Genomic DNA, 18,882 nt, shown 5'->3' with positions numbered 1-18,882 from the left:
TTTTACCGTCCTTTATCAGATTTATTGTTTCGAATGTCAAAAACGAAACAAATATACATCTTAAAATAAAAAGAGGTTTATGTATATATTTGTCTCTTGTATTTTTTTTTTCCATAGAAAGCATACTTTCAGGAGCGTTAAAAATTAATAAATTCCTTTTTTATGTAATACTCGTGAACAGAGATTTAAAAATGCATGACATTTGATTGAATGTTATAACATTTGTGTTTTTGACGTCATAAATATGAGAAACACTTTTACAGAAATGACGTTCACTGCTGTTGTGAAAAAATTCTTCCCTTTTTGCGTCGTTGTCGCTTTCATCAACTATTTGATTTGTTTTCTTGATTTTTTACAGTTGAAATACAAGTATTGTATTTTACAATGACGATACATTAATTGAAAAAATATATCGAAATAATAATTAAATAAATAGTTATAAAAAAACTTGAAACCAAGCCGGAGTGAAATGATCATATTGTATAAAATCACTCGAGCAAGAGCACACCAGTCTTTCGGATACTTCGATATTCGGATGGCATTTCGATAACATGCAAAACAAAAGCAAGATTGAGAGGTAAATTTAACAGTTATTTTTACATTTCTATCCTCAACATAAGTTTTTGAGACATGGGCAATAGAATTGAAAAATGGTATATCCTTTTGTTGGTGGAAAAACAATTTCACGGAAGTATTGGAGAGTTTTGCCAATAAATGAGCATTTAATTGGAAAATAGCATAAAATGGATGATCATTATACATACATGTGTTTAGAAACATTTCAAGAAAATGTTTGCTATTCCAACATGTAGAGTACTTATCGTGCTCGAAATACTGTTATTTTGATAGTATTCAATGAAATATGAACGAAGGTGGCGCATGTTTTAATATATTGTATGCATGATGTTGAAGACACTTTGATTGCCGATAAAGGACACGTCGGATAACAGAGACTCAACTGTTTGGCATTCGGTTAAAGAAGTGTTCATGAAAATGAGGAATCTGACTCTTTAAAATTCGAATTTCCTCACATACGTAAATAAGCTACACATTTAACATGTTGTTACATTAATAGTCGTATTGATATTTTAATTCGAGTTTTTAAAACATTCTTGATTTATGTTTTAAGTTTTTTTGTTTTGCTTAAGTACAATGTATGTGCTAATCATTTAGTTCATGCTGATTTTTTATGTAAGTTCCTCTTTTTTTTTCATATATTCCTTGTTTTTCCGCGAATTTCTTTCTTCGCAAAACTGAATGTTATGCCGTTTATCGGCCAAATAATGCTCCGCTTCTGAAAACCAAAATGAATAACCGGCGTATGACGTAACATAATCTCGATTACATTTACTATGCATTAACAAAGTGTATAACCATATTGGGAAATAACGATTTGATGTGTGTTATTGACATATATTAAATTTAAACGTAATGTCACAATATTTTCCCTTTAAGAAGACGATAATTCAAGTGCAGCAAGTTAAAAAAAAACAGATTTGTTTTAGCATGTTCCACTGTCATTAATTAACTATATTTGAATTTATATTTTTGACACTGGGTATACTATTACATTTGCCTTGCAGATTGACACAAATATCAGTTGCAAGTTTCGTGTCGTTGATTTACTTTGGACCTGTTTGAAATGACAGATAACGTTTAAAGTTATTAGTGCACTTGACTAAATTAAATAATATATTTGTATTTTAATCAATATGTTAACATTATTTAGAAACATGTCCTAGCTAAAAGTTGAATAGTTGATTTACTTAATACTTGCCTTATAATACAGATATGTATATATATATATATATATATATATATATATATATATATATATATATATATATATATATATATATATATATATATATATATATATATATATATATATATATATATTTGTGATTGAATGGTTTTTAAACAAACAATATTCGTCATTGAACGCGCGAAGCCCAGTTTATATCATTACAGTTGCATTTAGTTTTGTCCTATCGTCTGTTTATCTCCAAACTTCACGGAATATTTTGGAAGTCCTACAAGAGTACATAACTTTTGTACGCGAACTAAGTTTAGACTGTACACAACGGAAATTATTTGCACTACCACGTTCATATGAGTCGTGTTCTGAGAAAACAGGGCATAATGCATGAGCGTAAAGTGTCGTCCCAGATTAGCCTGTGCAGTACGCACAGGCTAATCAGGGACGACACTTTTCGCCTAAATTGGATTTTTGCTAAGAGGAGACTTCATTTAAACGAAAAATGTCATACAAGCGGAAAGTGTCGTCCCTGATTAGCCTGTGCGAACTGCACAGGCTTATCTGGGACGACACTTTACGCGTATGAATTATGCCCGGTTTTCTCAGAAAACGACTCAAATAACTTCGGTCACGCTCTGGTACCATCACTTTTTAACTTGTTTAGTGTTTGTGGTATCATAGAACATCTTGACAGTTTTGAAAAAACATCAGATCGTAAGAACACACTTTAATCAAAATAATATTGAGTGGTGACTTCAGTTTCTCTGCTGAAAATATGTCTAGATGTTTAACCCATTTAAGCCTAGTGGACTCTCCCATCCTTCTAAATTGGATCAATTTATTTCCAAAATTAGGCATATCTAGTATATTTATTTCTATATTTAGAATATTTCTTACAATAATTCCTTTAAGCAAACAGCGCAGACCTTGATGAGACCCCGCATCATGCGGCGTCTCATCTGGGTCTACGCTGTTTGCCAAAGCCTTTTTTCTAGACGCTAGGCATAAATGGGTTAATTATTATTTAATTATCTGATTTTATAAATATTATGTTGTATATCAAATGTAATATAATTTTGAGTGTTTCAAAGTGGAGGCATTTCTTTAAAAAAAAGATAACGGCCTTATCTCGGCCCTGCTATAGGATTACATGTTCAAATCGTTTGACCTGAGCCATTTAAAGTTGGGCCGAAGGAGCAAACAGAGGCAATGGAATTCTCCCTTCTGCCTGGTAAGTTACAACCAACCAGACTGAGTTTTAAAAAGAAATGTCTTTCAAAAAACAATTGACATAAAAATTGATATTGAGATTATATCGATCGCTCTCAATAAATATATATGGGAGCCTTGATGTTAAGTCACTCGGTTACTCGTGAACGAAAATTCTATGTGCTTTGTAAAGGATACTGCCAAGCATAAGTGTCGCGAGCTTACGATGTGACCGTTACGGCTTCTTTATATTGAAGTATTGAATGGTTCTCGTTGCTGAATATTCGTTGTCTGAAGTTTGTTTGTGTAGGGCTATTTAGAGAAATAAATAGCGTTTGATTTAAGTTCTAGCGAAGTCGTCAACGTGGCAACATCAAATTCACGTTGTTGTTGTTGTTGTTGTTGTTGTTGTCGTTGTATACAAGATTATGTGAGTATATATATATATATATATATATACATACGATTTTTGATTTTACGAAGATGCTGGGATAAAGACTGTCAATCCTATATTCTGAAGAATGGACTAAGTGCATGGCTACGGTTCATACGTTTCTTCATTGGTTGGGTGTTCCCACGAGAAAACAAAGTTAGGACAAATGTTCACATCTGGGTTCAGTTTTTATGGTGGCTGATGTCAGACCTTGCGTGTTCACTTGTTTGACAATCGCAAACAAGAAAACATAATAGAATGACACATATAACCACCATAACGATAATGGGGCAACAAATGGCAAACATGTACTTTTCGCAGTATTGGCATGTCGTTGGGTATATTTGTGTTGGGGTGTTTCTTCTGGTCTGTGAACACGTCATATCGATTAAGCAGGAAGAAGAAATGATAAGTCATTTAGTGCACATACACTATTTTTGTATGCGTGTCTTTGTGACTTATTCGTGCTTTTTAGCCCATTTATGCCTAGCGTCTAGATAAAGGTCTTGGCAAACAGCTTTGACCCAGATGAGACGCCGCATGATGCGGAATCTCATCGGGGTCTACGCTGTTTGCTTAAAGGAATTTCTGATAAAAATATTTTAAATATAGAAATAAATATAGTAATACTAGACATCCCTTATTTTGGAAATAAATTGATCCAATTTAGAAGGATGGTAGAGTCCACTAGGCATAAATGGGTTAATTTGGATTGTCCTCGTGTTGTCGGAAGAATCCGATCCTAATAATTATGATACGTGTTGTTTCCGCTGGGACTCTACAGCATAATGCTAAGCGTAAATTAAAATAATTAACATTAAAATAAATCGATTATAATTAATTAAACTCGATCTCCAGATTGTTTCTATTTTATATTCAAATTCATTAATGCATGTGTAGACACTGTTTATTCCTAGGATGCAATCCGTACCCGCAACTAAACTCACATGTGCTAACGCAGCCTACATGAGACGCTCGTATAAAGATAACCGCGCTATCCGATAGGCAGCCAAATAGCCCTTTTTTATTTGGATATTCAAATGGTACCCGATGGGTTTTTTGTTGTTTTTTAAGGCCTTCTTGTGCTCGTCGTGAGGTTCGTCATTGGTGACAGCTGCGTAGAACAAAACCAGAACGCTTGCCAGCTCAACTATCCAGCTATATGCGGAGACGCGCAGTTGGCAACGCTAATGTGTCCAAAAACATGCAATAAATGCCGTAAGTAGAGCAGCTATAGACGTATATCGTTGAATTATGACATAATTACAATGCTCCGTTATTCATTGTTGCTAAAAAAGACGTCGTGTTTTTATAAACGCTGAATAGAATATTTAGTTTTACAAATATAAAAAGGTGCCCCATTGGTGTACATAAACCGGGCGCGGCCGTAGTAGTAGTTGGACAATCGTCAAGAATGAAACGTGCATATTGCCGATAATGGGACTGTGAGATAATATGTGTCTTGTTCTGTGAAAATTGGGCAAAATGCATGTGCGTAAAGTGTCGTCCCAGATTAGCCTGTGCAGTCCGCACAGGCTAATCAGGGACGACACTTCCCGCTTTAATGGCATTATTCGTTTAAAGGAAGTTCCTTTTTACCGAAAATCCAATTTAGGCGGAAAGTGTCGTCTCTGTATAGCCTGTGCGGACTGCAAAGGCTAATCTGGAACGACACTTTACGCACATGCATTATGCCAAGTTTTCTCAGAACAAGACACATACAAGTTCTAGTGTCAAACGTAGTGCTTAAGAAAACAATCTAGGTGCATGCAGACCAACACATTGCAAAACAGCAAGTGTGGGCAATCAAACACGATTTTTGCATCTTATCAATCGCTGAAGTCATTTGCACATCTCGTTGCATAGCTGGGTCAAATCCCTGCCTTCATAACCAACCACGTGGTTCAATAATGTACCGTTTTTATTTTTATTTTTTTTAAATTTAGGTAATATATTTTTGTCCCCGACCGGTTTCACCGGAGGGGACTTATGGTTTGCGCTCTGTCTGTCAGTAAGTCTCTCGGTCACACCTTTCGCGATCCTGCGATAACTTTAAAAGTTCTACACATTTTTTCATGAAACTTTAAACATGGATAGGTGGTAATATGGACATTAAGCACGTCATTTCATTTTAGTTTAAACCTATTTATTTTAGCTCGATTGCATCGAAAGCCAAGGGCTTATATAAACGCTCTCGAGTCCGTTTCCTGGGCCTAGAACCAGTACTTGGTGTCTTTAAGGAAGATATAAAGAACGCTCCCACGGTGGGGATCGAACCCTTGACCTCCCGGTCGCTAGGCGGACACCGTATCCAGCACACCACAGCGACCTTTTATTTATTTTATTTACCATTTCATTTTGTTCCTACGTAAAGAAATCTGGTTGCTATGGCAACAAATAGACTAGAAATACTGCTGAAAATTGTGGTTTTCTGGATCCTTCAATAACTTTATAAGTTTTTCATATTTTTTCCATGAAACTTGAAACATGGCAATACGGACATTATGCACGTCATTTCATTTTGTTCCTACGTCAAAAATGCTGGTTGCTATGACAACAAATTCAAAACAAAATCTGACAATGGTGGAGCCGGTAGAGGACATATATTGCTTGGCAAAAGTCTTGTTTATTATTAGTCTAAATTTATACTCTATGTTCTAAATATAAAAGAAAATGATACTACTTTTCAAAATGTAATTCTGAAACACAAACAAAACAACCTACCAAATCTGGTAGGATTTTCTTGTGATGGCAGAGATTGTCTGTGAGAGCAAGGAACGACAATTCTGCTTGGAGATTGATTTCGTTGATTTCTATGCATGCTGAAACTGACTATTATGAATGATTATTTTCAAATCCGTTCCAGCGATTAAATTAATTTTATGTAAGGAAACGAGTTAACGTAGAGTAAATATTATATCTTTTAACCGCCGTTATCTTGTCAATAGACTCGTGAAACGACTTTTCTAATTCTAATTAGTTCTCTTTGTGTTTATTTAGTGCATAAATTGTTCGCGCATGAACTTAAATAATATTTATAACGTCAGTTGATACGCATGTGTCGAATACACCAACCTCGATACGGATATTAATGTATTTTATGGAATCGATTTACCATATTGTTTATACTTCGGTCATATGTTTATGACTCTACGTATTTCTCCAACAGCTACCACTGCGACGACCACACCAACTCCTACAGCGGGTATGTTTCGGAATCTGTTTCAGCATCGTCACGTTACAAAAAAAAATCTAACCAAAACAACTAAATGTTATGGATTTCAAACCATAACATTTTAATTTGAACAGTTGTTTTATACGTGTAAATGTCAATTATGGCGATTTGTTCAATGGATCGAGCTACAATCTCAACCCGGAATCAAATAACAGTTTCATACGCTTAAAGAAACAGTCTAGGTGCATGCAGACTAACACAATAACAGTTTCATACGCTTAAAGAAACAGTCTAGGTGCATGCAGACTAACACAATAACAGTTTCATACGCTTAAAGAAACAGTCTAGGTGCATGCAGACTAACACAATAACAGTTTCATACGCTTAAAGAAACAGTCTAGGTGCATGCAGACTAACACAATAACAGTTTCATACGCTTAAAGAAACAGTCTAGGTGCATGCAGACTAACACAATAACAGTTTCATACGCTTAAAGAAACAGTCTAGGTGCATGCAGACTAACACAATAACAGTTTCATACGCTTAAAGAAACAGTCTAGGTGCATGCAGACTAACACAATAACAGTTTCATACGCTTAAAGAAACAGTCTAGGTGCATGCAGACTAACACAATAACAGTTTCATACGCTTAAAGAAACAGTCTAGGTGCATGCAGACTAACACAATAACAGTTTCATACGCTTAAAGAAACAGTCTAGGTGCATGCAGACTAACACAATAACAGTTTCATACGCTTAAAGAAACAGTCTAGGTGCATGCAGACTAACACAATAACAGTTTCATACGCTTAAAGAAACAGTCTAGGTGCATGCAGACTAACACAATAACAGTTTCATACGCTTAAAGAAACAGTCTAGGTGCATGCAGACTAACACAATAACAGTTTCATACGCTTAAAGAAACAGTCTAGGTGCATGCAGACTAACACAATAACAGTTTCATACGCTTAAAGAAACAGTCTAGGTGCATGCAGACTAACACAATAACAGTTTCATACGCTTAAAGAAACAGTCTAGGTGCATGCAGACTAACACAATAACAGTTTCATACGCTTAAAGAAACAGTCTAGGTGCATGCAGACTAACACAATAACAGTTTCATACGCTTAAAGAAACAGTCTAGGTGCATGCAGACTAACACAATAACAGTTTCATACGCTTAAAGAAACAGTCTAGGTGCATGCAGACTAACACAATAACAGTTTCATACGCTTAAAAGAAACAGTCTAGGTGCATGCAGACTAACACAATAACAGTTTCATACGCTTAAAGAAACAGTCTAGGTGCATGCAGACTAACACAATAACAGTTTCATACGCTTAAAGAAACAGTCTAGGTGCATGCAGACTAACACAATAACAGTTTCATACGCTTAAAGAAACAGTCTAGGTGCATGCAGACTAACACAATAACAGTTTCATACGCTTAAAGAAACAGTCTAGGTGCATGCAGACTAACACAATAACAGTTTCATACGCTTAAAGAAACAGTCTAGGTGCATGCAGACTAACACAATAACAGTTTCATACGCTTAAAGAAACAGTCTAGGTGCATGCAGACTAACACAATAACAGTTTCATACGCTTAAAGAAACAGTCTAGGTGCATGCAGACTAACACAATAACAGTTTCATACGCTTAAAGAAACAGTCTAGGTGCATGCAGACTAACACAATAACAGTTTCATACGCTTAAAGAAACAGTCTAGGTGCATGCAGACTAACACAATAACAGTTTCATACGCTTAAAGAAACAGTCTAGGTGCATGCAGACTAACACAATAACAGTTTCATACGCTTAAAGAAACAGTCTAGGTGCATGCAGACTAACACAATTGTATAACAGCAATTCTAACACGGCACGTGCCAAATTTCATATAAACAAAGAAGAAAATCGTCCATGGGTTATTCTGCAACAAATTATGGGCGGAGCTTATACTCTGAAGAACGCGCTGTAGCTAAACAAAACATGCCGATACATTTTCCACCAGCGTAATAATCCGGTATTTTATGAATGAAAGTCACGTGACAAAATACTACGCTATGAACAGAAATGCGTAAAATTGACCTAATTTCCCACGGTGTTCGTCTGCTGCTTCGATACTAAAATGGCTGACGTTGAATTAAAACTATTTGTTATTTGTTCTGTACAGTATCGTCAGTTTATTCCAATTTATTATCACCTATACAGTGTTGTTTTCTTGTAGATGTAACACTCTTGCGTTAATTTAAAGTGCACATTGAAAACATGTTAGTTTACGCACGTTGTTGTTGTTCTTATTTAACCAAACATGAGAAATGAAATGGTTTTTTTTCCATCCAGTTTGGCTGTTATTGAGGGCGGATATCTGATCGACAGAACAGCCGAAAGCTATTTTTATGGGCGGAGCTTCAAATAAAATAGTATGCAAGAAAAATAAGATACATTCTATAAATCTTTAGTAAAAATCGTGTTAGAATCGAAATAATTCGTGTACGTTATAGTTTGTTGTCGAATAACCCACGGCCGGAAGTTTAGATGCGTGGTTTCAAATCACTCGTGCTTCGCACTCGTGGTTTAATCCCTACGCATCTAAACTTCCGGCCGTGGGTTATTCGACAACAAACTATAATGTACACGAATTATTTCTTAAGTATGGGCAATCAAACACGATATATCAATCTCATTTGCACATCTCGTTAAGCACATATATATGTATGCTAAAACAGACTATTATTGAAGATTATTTTCAAATACGTTCCTATGAATGCATTAATTTTCTGTTAGGAAACGAGTGAACGTAGAGTAAATATTATATCTTTTAACCGTCGTTATCTCGTTAGACGACTGTTCTAGTTCGAATTATTTCTCATTGTGTTAATTTAATTCATAAATTGTTCACGCATGCACTTAAATCATATGTGTAGTGTCAGTTGATACGCATGCGTCGAATACACCAACTTCGACACGGATATTAATGTATTTAATGGAATCGATTTACCATATTGTTTATACTTCGGTCATATGTTCATGACTCTACGTATTTTTCCAACAGCTACCACTGCGACGACCACACAAACTCCTACAACGGGTATGTTTCGGAATCTGTTTCAGCATCGTCATGTTACAAAACAAATTCAAACAACTACTTGTAAACGATTTCAAACCATAAGATAATACTGTATCAAGAATACGATTGCATTGGATGTGGACACAGACAAAAACTATTTTATAATGCTTCTTGTAGACTAGGTTCATTAATTTTCTCAATACTACCAAACGTCATAAGCATTACAATGTGGTGATACAGTCTTAAATGATTGCATTTTGTGAGTATAATGTGGTGATACAGTCTTAAATGATTGCATTTTGTGATTATAATGTGGTGCTGCAGTCTTAAATGATTGCATTTTGTGAGTATAATGTGGTGTTGCAGTCTTAAATGATTGCACTTTGTGAGTATATTTCGTTGATACAGTCTAAAATGATTGCATTTTAAGAGTATATTGTGGTGATACAGTGTTAAATGATTGCATTGTGTGGGTATAATGTGGTGATACAGTCTTAAATGATAGCATTTTGTGAGTATGATGTGGTGATACAGTCTTAAATGATAGCATTTTGTGAGTATGATGTGGTGCTGCAGTCTTAAGTGATTATATTGTGTGAGTATTATGAGGTGATACAGTCTTAAATGATTATATTGTGTGAGTATAATGAGGTGAGGCAGTTTTAAATGAGTGCATTTTGTGAGTAGTATGTGGTGATGCAGTCTTAAATGCTTGCATTTTATGAGTAATTTTTAATGTTCGATTTGACCATTGCTCACTTGACCTTTATACGGGAATATTGAACATTACTGAGATTTTCCATAACGTTATACAATACAATTAAATTAGTAGGTTTTGGTAAGCTAAACACCAATATATTTGTATTTCGAGTCTGACTAAATCGTTCGCTTGTTATGTGAACTACATTATAATATAATCCGTCTACATTGAATTATTTAGTATAACAATTGACATTTCTTTTGCTGTAATAATCAGCGAATAGCTTGTTAACGAGTGTATGATATACATACAGGTATTAGTATTAAATAGCGTATGTTTAAGGGTAGTGGGTACCTCGCTCTTTTGGTGTGTGTGTGTGTGTGTGTGTGTGTGTGTGAACAAATCACTACAAACATCTTTATTACAATATGTAAATTTTCTTTTTTATTTATAATTTTAGCAACACACGCAACAGGTATTGTAGAACCTATTTGTATTTCATTCTAAAAACAATAATTTAAATGCTCACAGAAATATGTAGAGACTCTAATTGAACATAAAATATACAAATTGTGTTAGCATGGTCATTTTTGTAACAAAAGCTGTAAAATTAATAATTTAAATTCATATGGCTACACAAACTTCTTATTTCGTCTAGCACGTTTATTTTATGATATAAAAATCACTTTTTTGTAATTACAAACATTACTCAAAGACGAAGTAAACAGTGCTTTTTAATTAAAATATTTTATTTTATTGGGTATGTTTTATTTTCATGTTTTACATGTATTTACATTTAAAGATGTATCGATTATTTAAATGTTTTTTCGTGTATTCGCATTAGTATAGGTTATGTTAATAACTTTAGTAAAATGTGCAGTTTGGGTTCAAACGTTTGTAATTATGATAGTTTATTTTACAAAATGGACCCGCGCTGAAATAAAAGCATGGATACCGTTTCATTTCGTCCTTTTACGATGATTTTCGACTGAGATTGGTATTGATATTATATCTACAAACAGCTGGCATCTTCTGAGCCCTATAAACAGCTGGCTTCTTCTGAGCCCTATAAACAGCTGGCTTCTTCTGGGCCCGCGTTCGCTCCAAGACGCTTAAGTTGTTTGTCAACCGGTCAGCTGATCATTATTAGTGGTAATCTATGGCGTACCATTTGGATCGAAAGTCAACAAGACCTACTACGTAAAAAGATAAATGTACTTCGACGTACAATATGTACGTCGAAGTACAAAAATTGTACTTCGACGTACAAATATGAAATACACTTCGAAGTACATATTTGTACGTCGAAGTACAATTTGTACTTTGACGAACATGTTTGTACTTCGACGTTCAAATTTTCTGAACAGCCAATCAAAATACTCGTCTCTTGAGCCGCTTTTCCTTCAGATTTATTCATAATAAATGTTAAAAATCTATTTTTTAATTGAGGACAAAATGAATAAAAATATCAAGATTGAAAAAAAAGAAGTTTCACGTATTTAATGCATTGAACTAGATTATATACCAATTTGAAACAAATTCAAGGTTACCTTTTTTTTAATAAAAATTATCAAGTATATTGTGAGTATTTATTGACCATGCAGGGCGGAGTACCACGGTCCATTGCATTACTGTGTAGGAAATTCCCAACGGTAACCAAACAGTTATCAATCGATTACGGGATTAAAAATGTTTACATAATAACCTCCCTGGTTTGATCGTATTTTGTGATAACCATTATTTGCATAAGTCATATGTTAATTCCGCCACGCCAGGTCAATAAATATGTGCAATATCTATGAATTTACAATTTAAACTCGCATAATTTGGTATAAATAATAATAATAATGTTCAATAAATACGCACAATATCTATGAGTTAGCGGTCGATAGTCGCATAATTTGGTATAAATAATAATAGCAATAATGTTCACTGTCAAATATCTCTAAAAGCAACAGATGTAAGGCGTCTTCTGATTGGCTAACACTCAAGGGTCGGTAAAAACTGTACGTCGAAGTACAATTTTGTACGTAGACGTACAAACAATGTACTTCGACGTGCATATTGTACGTCAAAGTACAATTCTCCTTTTACCTAGTAGGTCTTGTTGACTTTCGACACAAATGGTACGCCATAGTAATCAGGGTAGCTCATCGAAATTCAAGGCGAGGAACTGTTTTCCTCATATTCTCCAACATCACAAAATGAAGTAATACACGCCGTGGTTTTTTACGAATATTAGTTGTGTTTCACAACAAATCGAACGTCATTTTCCAATCGTCAACAAGCGCGTTTGACACTTTGTGCAAGACCGGTTTTTAACAACATGATTTCAATATCTGGAAAATGGGTTTATAAGGGTATGTACCAAAAATTGACGGTAAGTACACTGATTTTTAAGATGTTGATGTCGTATTTTCTTACTTAAAGCATTAATCAATAACGTTTGAAAAAAAGACGAATAAACAATTAATATAATAGTTTTTCCATCAATTAGAGTATAAGAATTGTTGCTCTTGTAAACGAACTTTTTGCACGTATAATGTTTACTAGAAAATTACAGCATTAACCGTATTAACGTTCTCATACCTGCACAATAAAGCCAGTTTCCAGGAGGGGTTTTCAAGTCAGTCAATATGAGATGATTTTTAATTCGTTTTCAAAACTCACACTATATATGCTTTAGCTGTCTAAATTATCTTATTTTAAATCATTTACACCGTTAATGTTGTATTTGGAGTTATGTTATGATTACTGATTTTCGTTAAACAATTACTTAACGCGTCTGTGTTCAAATGCAATTCTGCAGCTCACACGTTAACCCATTTATGCCTAGCGTCTTGAACAAAAGGCATTGGCAAATAGCGTAGACCCAGATGGGACGCCGCATGATGCGGGTCTGCGCTGTTTGCTTAAAGGGATTTCTGTAAGAAATTTTCTGAATATAGAAATAAATATACTAAACATCCCTACTTTTGGAAATAACATTTTCCAACTTAGAAGGATGGGAGAGTCCACTAGGCATACATGGGTTAAATAAGACATACAACTCCAACCGAATCTGAACGATAATTACGCAATCGTTTGTTTCAGAACCTTTGGTAGCCATCGACGCATTAATAATGGAAAGCTGTAAGCATTGGTCAAAGACGTGGATCCACGTTCGGATGATTTGAATTATGCATTTGTATAAGTGTCTTGATAAAAATATATATTTCTTTAAGAGTAAATATTGGACCTGCTTCTCACATTTTCTAAACAATTAATATCAGTACAAATTTTATGTGTATATAAAATCTGCATAATTTAATTATGATAGACGGGTGTGCGAATGGGAGGGTCATTAGGTTAGTGGGTGTGTGGGATTTGAATGGATAGATGAATGGACGGACGAATGGATGAATGGATGGATGAATTATGGATGGATGGATGGATGGATGGATGGATGGATGGATGGATGGATGAATGGGATGGATGGATGGATTGATGGACAAACGGACCGAGCTATGGTAATAAGTTATACGCCAGAAAGTGTCCCGCCGCTAAGATACTTGATAGACTCGCACGAGTGCACAGTATGCCTGTGCAAGAAAGACCAAGCGAAGTGGATAGGACCGGAAGTAAACATGTGCGCGAAGTACGTCTCATCGTTATCGGCATTTCAAAAGACCATTAACCCATGTATGCCTAGCGTCTATAAAAAGGCCTTGGCAAACAGCGTAGACCCAGATGAGACACCGCATGATGCGGCGTCTCATCAGGGTCTGCGCTATTTGCTTCAATGAATTTCTGTTAGAAATATATTCTAAATATAGAAATAAATATACTAGACATCCCTAACTTTGGAAATAAAGTGATCCAATTTAGAAGGATGGGAGAGTCAACTAGGATTAAATTGGTTAAAATAGACTGAACACAGTGCTGCAAAACAATACACTAAACATAGCTTTTATCTCGCAACACCTGCGTCTTTGATTTACCATTTTTATCTTAAAAAATAATCATTGAGAAAAAATTTCATGACGCGATATTATATACCGGTGTTCACAATTATATCTAATAACTAAATGCGACCGTCCAATGTTATGTTGAATACATCATTTAATTATGATCGACGGGTGTGCGGATTGGAGGGTATTTAGGTGTGTGTGTGTGTGTTTTGGATGGATGGATGAATGGACGGACGAATGGATTGATGGATTGATGGATGGATGGATGGATGGATGGATGGATGGATGGATGGATGGATGGATGGATGGATGGATGGATGGATGGATGGACAAACGGACCGAACAATGGTAATAAGTTATACGCCAGAAAGTGCCTCACCGCTAAGCCACCAAGCGAAGTGGCTAGGACCGGAAGTAAACATGTGCGCGAAGTACGTCTTATCGTTATCGGCATTTCAAAAGACCATTGACCCATGTATGCCTAGCGTTTATAAAAAGGCATTGGCAAACAGCGTAGACCCAGATGAGACGCCGCATGATGCGGCGTCTCATTAGGGTCTGCGCTATTTGCTTCAAGAAATTTCTATAAGAAATATATTCTAAATATAGAAATAAATATACTAGACATCCCTAACTTTGGAAATAAAGTGATCCAATTTAGAAGGATGGGAGCGTCAACTAGGCATAAATTGGTTAAAATAGACTGAACACAGTGCTGCAAAACAATACACTAAACATAGCTTTTATCTCGCAACACCTGCGTCTTTGATTAACCATTTTTATCTTAAAAAATAATCATTGAGAAAAAAAATTAATGACTTGGTATTATATACCGGTGTTCACAATTATATCTAATAACTCAATCCGACAGTCCAATATTATGTTAAATACATCATTTAATTATGATCGACGGGTGTGCGGATTGGAGGGTATTTAGGTGTGTTTGTGTGTGTGTGTGTGTTTTGGATGGATGAATGAATGGACGGACGAATGGATTGATTGATTGATGGATTGATGGATGGATTGATGGATGGATGGATGGATGGATGGATGGATGGATGGATGGATGGATGGATGGATGGATGGATGGATGGACAAACGGACCGAGCTATGGTAATAAGTTATACGCCAGAAAGTGCCCCGCCGCTTAGCCACCTGATAGACTCGCACGAGTGCACAGTATGTCTGTGCAAGAAAGACCAAGCGAAGTGGCTAGGACCGGAAGTAAACATGTGCGCGAAGTACGTCTCATCGTTATCGGCATTTCAAAAGACCATTAACCCATGTATGCCTAGCGTCTATAAAAAGGCCTGGCAAACAGCGTAGACCCAGATGAGACGCCGCATCACAGGGTCTGCGCTATTTGCTTCAAGGAATTTCTGTTAGAAATATATTCTAAATATAGAAACAAATATACTAGACATCCCTAACTTTGGAAATAAAGTGATCCAATTTAGAAGGATGGGAGAGTCAACTAGGCATAAATTGGTTAAAATAGACTGAACACAGTGCTGCAAAACAATACACTAAACATAGCTTTTATCTCGCAGCACCTGCGTCTTTGATTAACCATTTTTATCTTATTAAAGACTCGATATTATATACCGGTGTTCAAAATTATATCTAATAACTCAATCCGACTGTCCAATGATATGTGCGAACAGCACAGGCTAATCTGGGATGACACTTTACGCACATACAATAAGCCCTGTTTTCTCAGAACGCGACTCGTATATGTTTCTATTAATACTATTGTGGGTGTAAGGAATTGTTCGTCAAGGCTAAATGTGTGGATTTCACTTTAATACTTCCGTTATTGTGTTTATTATACACATTTATTATGAATTCCGATATATATATATATATATATCCTATCGTTTAACACACAACTTCGGTCTGTTCTTCTGTCTGTTTTGCACCTTGTAACGTTATATCCCGATCCCTCCTACGCACAATCCTGTATCTCTTCAAAAGTTATATGTGGTTAAATATTATCGTTAGATGCCAGATTAATATTGAAATTTTGAAAGAACAACAAATTGTTATACAATCTATCAGAGCACGATTTTTCAGTTAACTATTTCAGCCGTTATGTAACCAAAATATTGATCACTACGACGTCCCTAGAGGCGATGGTTAACCCATTTATGCCCAGTGGACTCTCCCATCCTTCTAAATTGGATCAATTTATTTATGTCTAGTATATTTATTTCTATATTTAGAATATTTCTTACAGAAATTCCTTTAAGCAAACAGCGCAGACCCTGATGAGTCGCCGCATCATGCGGCGTCTCATCTTGGTCTACGCTGTTTGCCAATGCATTTTTTCTAGACGATAGGCATAAATGGTTTAAATGTCACTGATAACTTATATATCGTTTTAATCACATGTGGAAGTAATGTACCTTGGATAGTATTTTTTTTAGGAGCCCAATATATTCAAATAAATATAAAAAATCATGTTTAATGAGAAAAAAATTGACAAAGAGCCATGAAAAAAAATCCCCATCCTCTGATATTGGAATCATAACAAGGTCATTAACTAGACTTTATTATAGACCTGTCTTCGCGGGCCGCAAAAATGTCAAAAATAGCTTTAATCCAATGCATCCCTTGATCCTCCTATGGGCAATTGGACAACCTTTCAAAAAAAGTTAACTTCAAAAATATCTGTCCAGCCGTTAACTCACAGTCAGTCGAAAACCGAGCAATATTTCGAGTCCGTTTGTCAACTCGAATAAATCTTCTACAGACTTTCAAACACTATTTTTGACTTTTCTCCCCTTATTCGATAACTCGCGTCCTATTCATTTCAAACAACGAGGCGTGTCACATAATGCATGCATATGCAACCACTTACCGCTAAAAACTAATTCCAAAATGTTATTTATTTTCTTTGCAACAACTGTTTTAACTCTAAATTTGATATACTTGAAAACGAAAGTAGCCATCGCTCTTGAACCCGGCTTGCCGGTGAATAACACTGACAGAGCCAGGTACATAAATATTCAATCAACAACAACAACTATGTTTTAATAAAAGTAAATAAATGAAAAATACTTATCATTCTGATTGTATTGGAATTAGTTTTTAGGGGTAAGTGGTTGCAAATGCATGCATTATGTGACACGCCTCGTTGTTTGAAATGAATAGGACGCGAGTTATCGAATAAGGGGAGAAAAGTCGAAAATATTGTTTGAAAATCTGTAGAAGATTTATTCGGGTTGACAAACGGACTCGAAATATTACTCGGTTTTCGACTGATGTGAGTTAAAGGCTGGACAGATATTTTTGAAGTTAACTTTTTTTGAAAGGTTGTCCAATTGCCCATAGGAGGATCAATGGATGCTTTGGATAAAAGCTATTTTTGACATTTTTGCGGCCCGCGAAGACAGGTCTATAATAAAGTCTAGTTAATGACCTTCTTATGATTCCAATATCAGAGGGTGGGGATTTTTTTTCATGGCTCTTTGTCAATTTTTTTCTCATTAAACATGATTTTATATATTTATTTGAATATATTGGGCTCCTAAAAAAAATACTATCCAAGGTACGTTACTTCCACCTGTGGTTTTAATTGGATAAAAGCTTATTGTGGGATTGAAGGTGCCTTTTCACAGATTTTGGCATTTTTTTAACTTATTCATTAAATGCTTTATATCGATAAATGTAAACATTGGATCGTAAAAGCTCCGGTTAGAAAATCAAGAATACAATTAAAAAAAGGAAAAGAACATTGCCTGGACCAGGTTTCGAACCAGTGACCCCTGGAGTCCTGCCAGAGTCCTGAAGTAAAAACGCTTTAGCCTACTGAGCTATTCCGCCGATTACACTTACTTGACGTATTTTATACATTATATAAGCAATCTTCGTAGTTTCACAGAATTTAACGACAAAAACAGAACTCTCCAAATTATTCAATCGTTTCGCGTTGCAACGCTTTATAATTTTTAGGTTTTAAAATCGTCAAAAGATGCATATAATGGCTATATTAGACCATGGTAAATGTTCGGTATTACTGTTTCCTCACAAATATCATAACTAAAACGAAAATTTGCGAATCTGAAACAACTTTTTTCAATTTTGTCAATTTACCAAAGCGTGAAAAGATCCCTTTAAGTTATAAAGGGTCGCAAAATTTGCAATACAACAACAATAGCATAAATTACAGTCCGTGGTCTTAGATAATCACGCCAAATTTTATTTACGCTTATTTCAACGAATTGCTTTTGGAAAGAAATTAGATGATAATATGTTTTAACAGTTCCATGATTAATTATGAACTCGTGGTTATCTTCCTATGGTTTAAGAGGCAGTTCCAGTAATTAAATTAAATTAGAATGATGAAACATGAACATTGTATAATCTATTAATCTGTGTGTCTGCTATTCTGTTTTTGTTGCAGTGTGTTATGCTAAAAAAATACAACATTACTAGCGAATGTATAACTGGTACCCTTTTCCCGAAAAGCAATCAAATCCGTAAACAGTCGTTCTGTGCACAAGCAATGAGCTTTCAAAATCTTGACCTCTGATAACAACTTATAGAATGGAATACTCCAATCAATTAAAGTACTTATTTCTGACAG

At 35.2% G+C, this 18,882-nt stretch overlaps 1 long non-coding RNA gene across 1 annotated transcript; it reads left to right on the top strand.

Moving 5' to 3' along the window:
• Positions 1-6,617: 6,617 nt before the first annotated feature.
• LOC127853394 (uncharacterized) lies at positions 6,618-8,409 on the top strand. Its single transcript, XR_008036592.1, has 2 exons — positions 6,618-7,772; positions 7,827-8,409. It is a non-coding gene; the product is annotated as an uncharacterized LOC127853394 (long non-coding RNA).
• The last annotated feature ends 10,473 nt before the right edge of the window (positions 8,410-18,882 follow it).

This window comes from Dreissena polymorpha, chromosome 12, assembly GCF_020536995.1.
Source record: "Dreissena polymorpha isolate Duluth1 chromosome 12, UMN_Dpol_1.0, whole genome shotgun sequence".
NCBI classification, from domain to species: domain Eukaryota; kingdom Metazoa; phylum Mollusca; class Bivalvia; order Myida; family Dreissenidae; genus Dreissena; species Dreissena polymorpha.
Note: the sequence above shows the minus strand (reverse complement) of the source record. Positions and strands in the feature narration are given on the sequence as shown.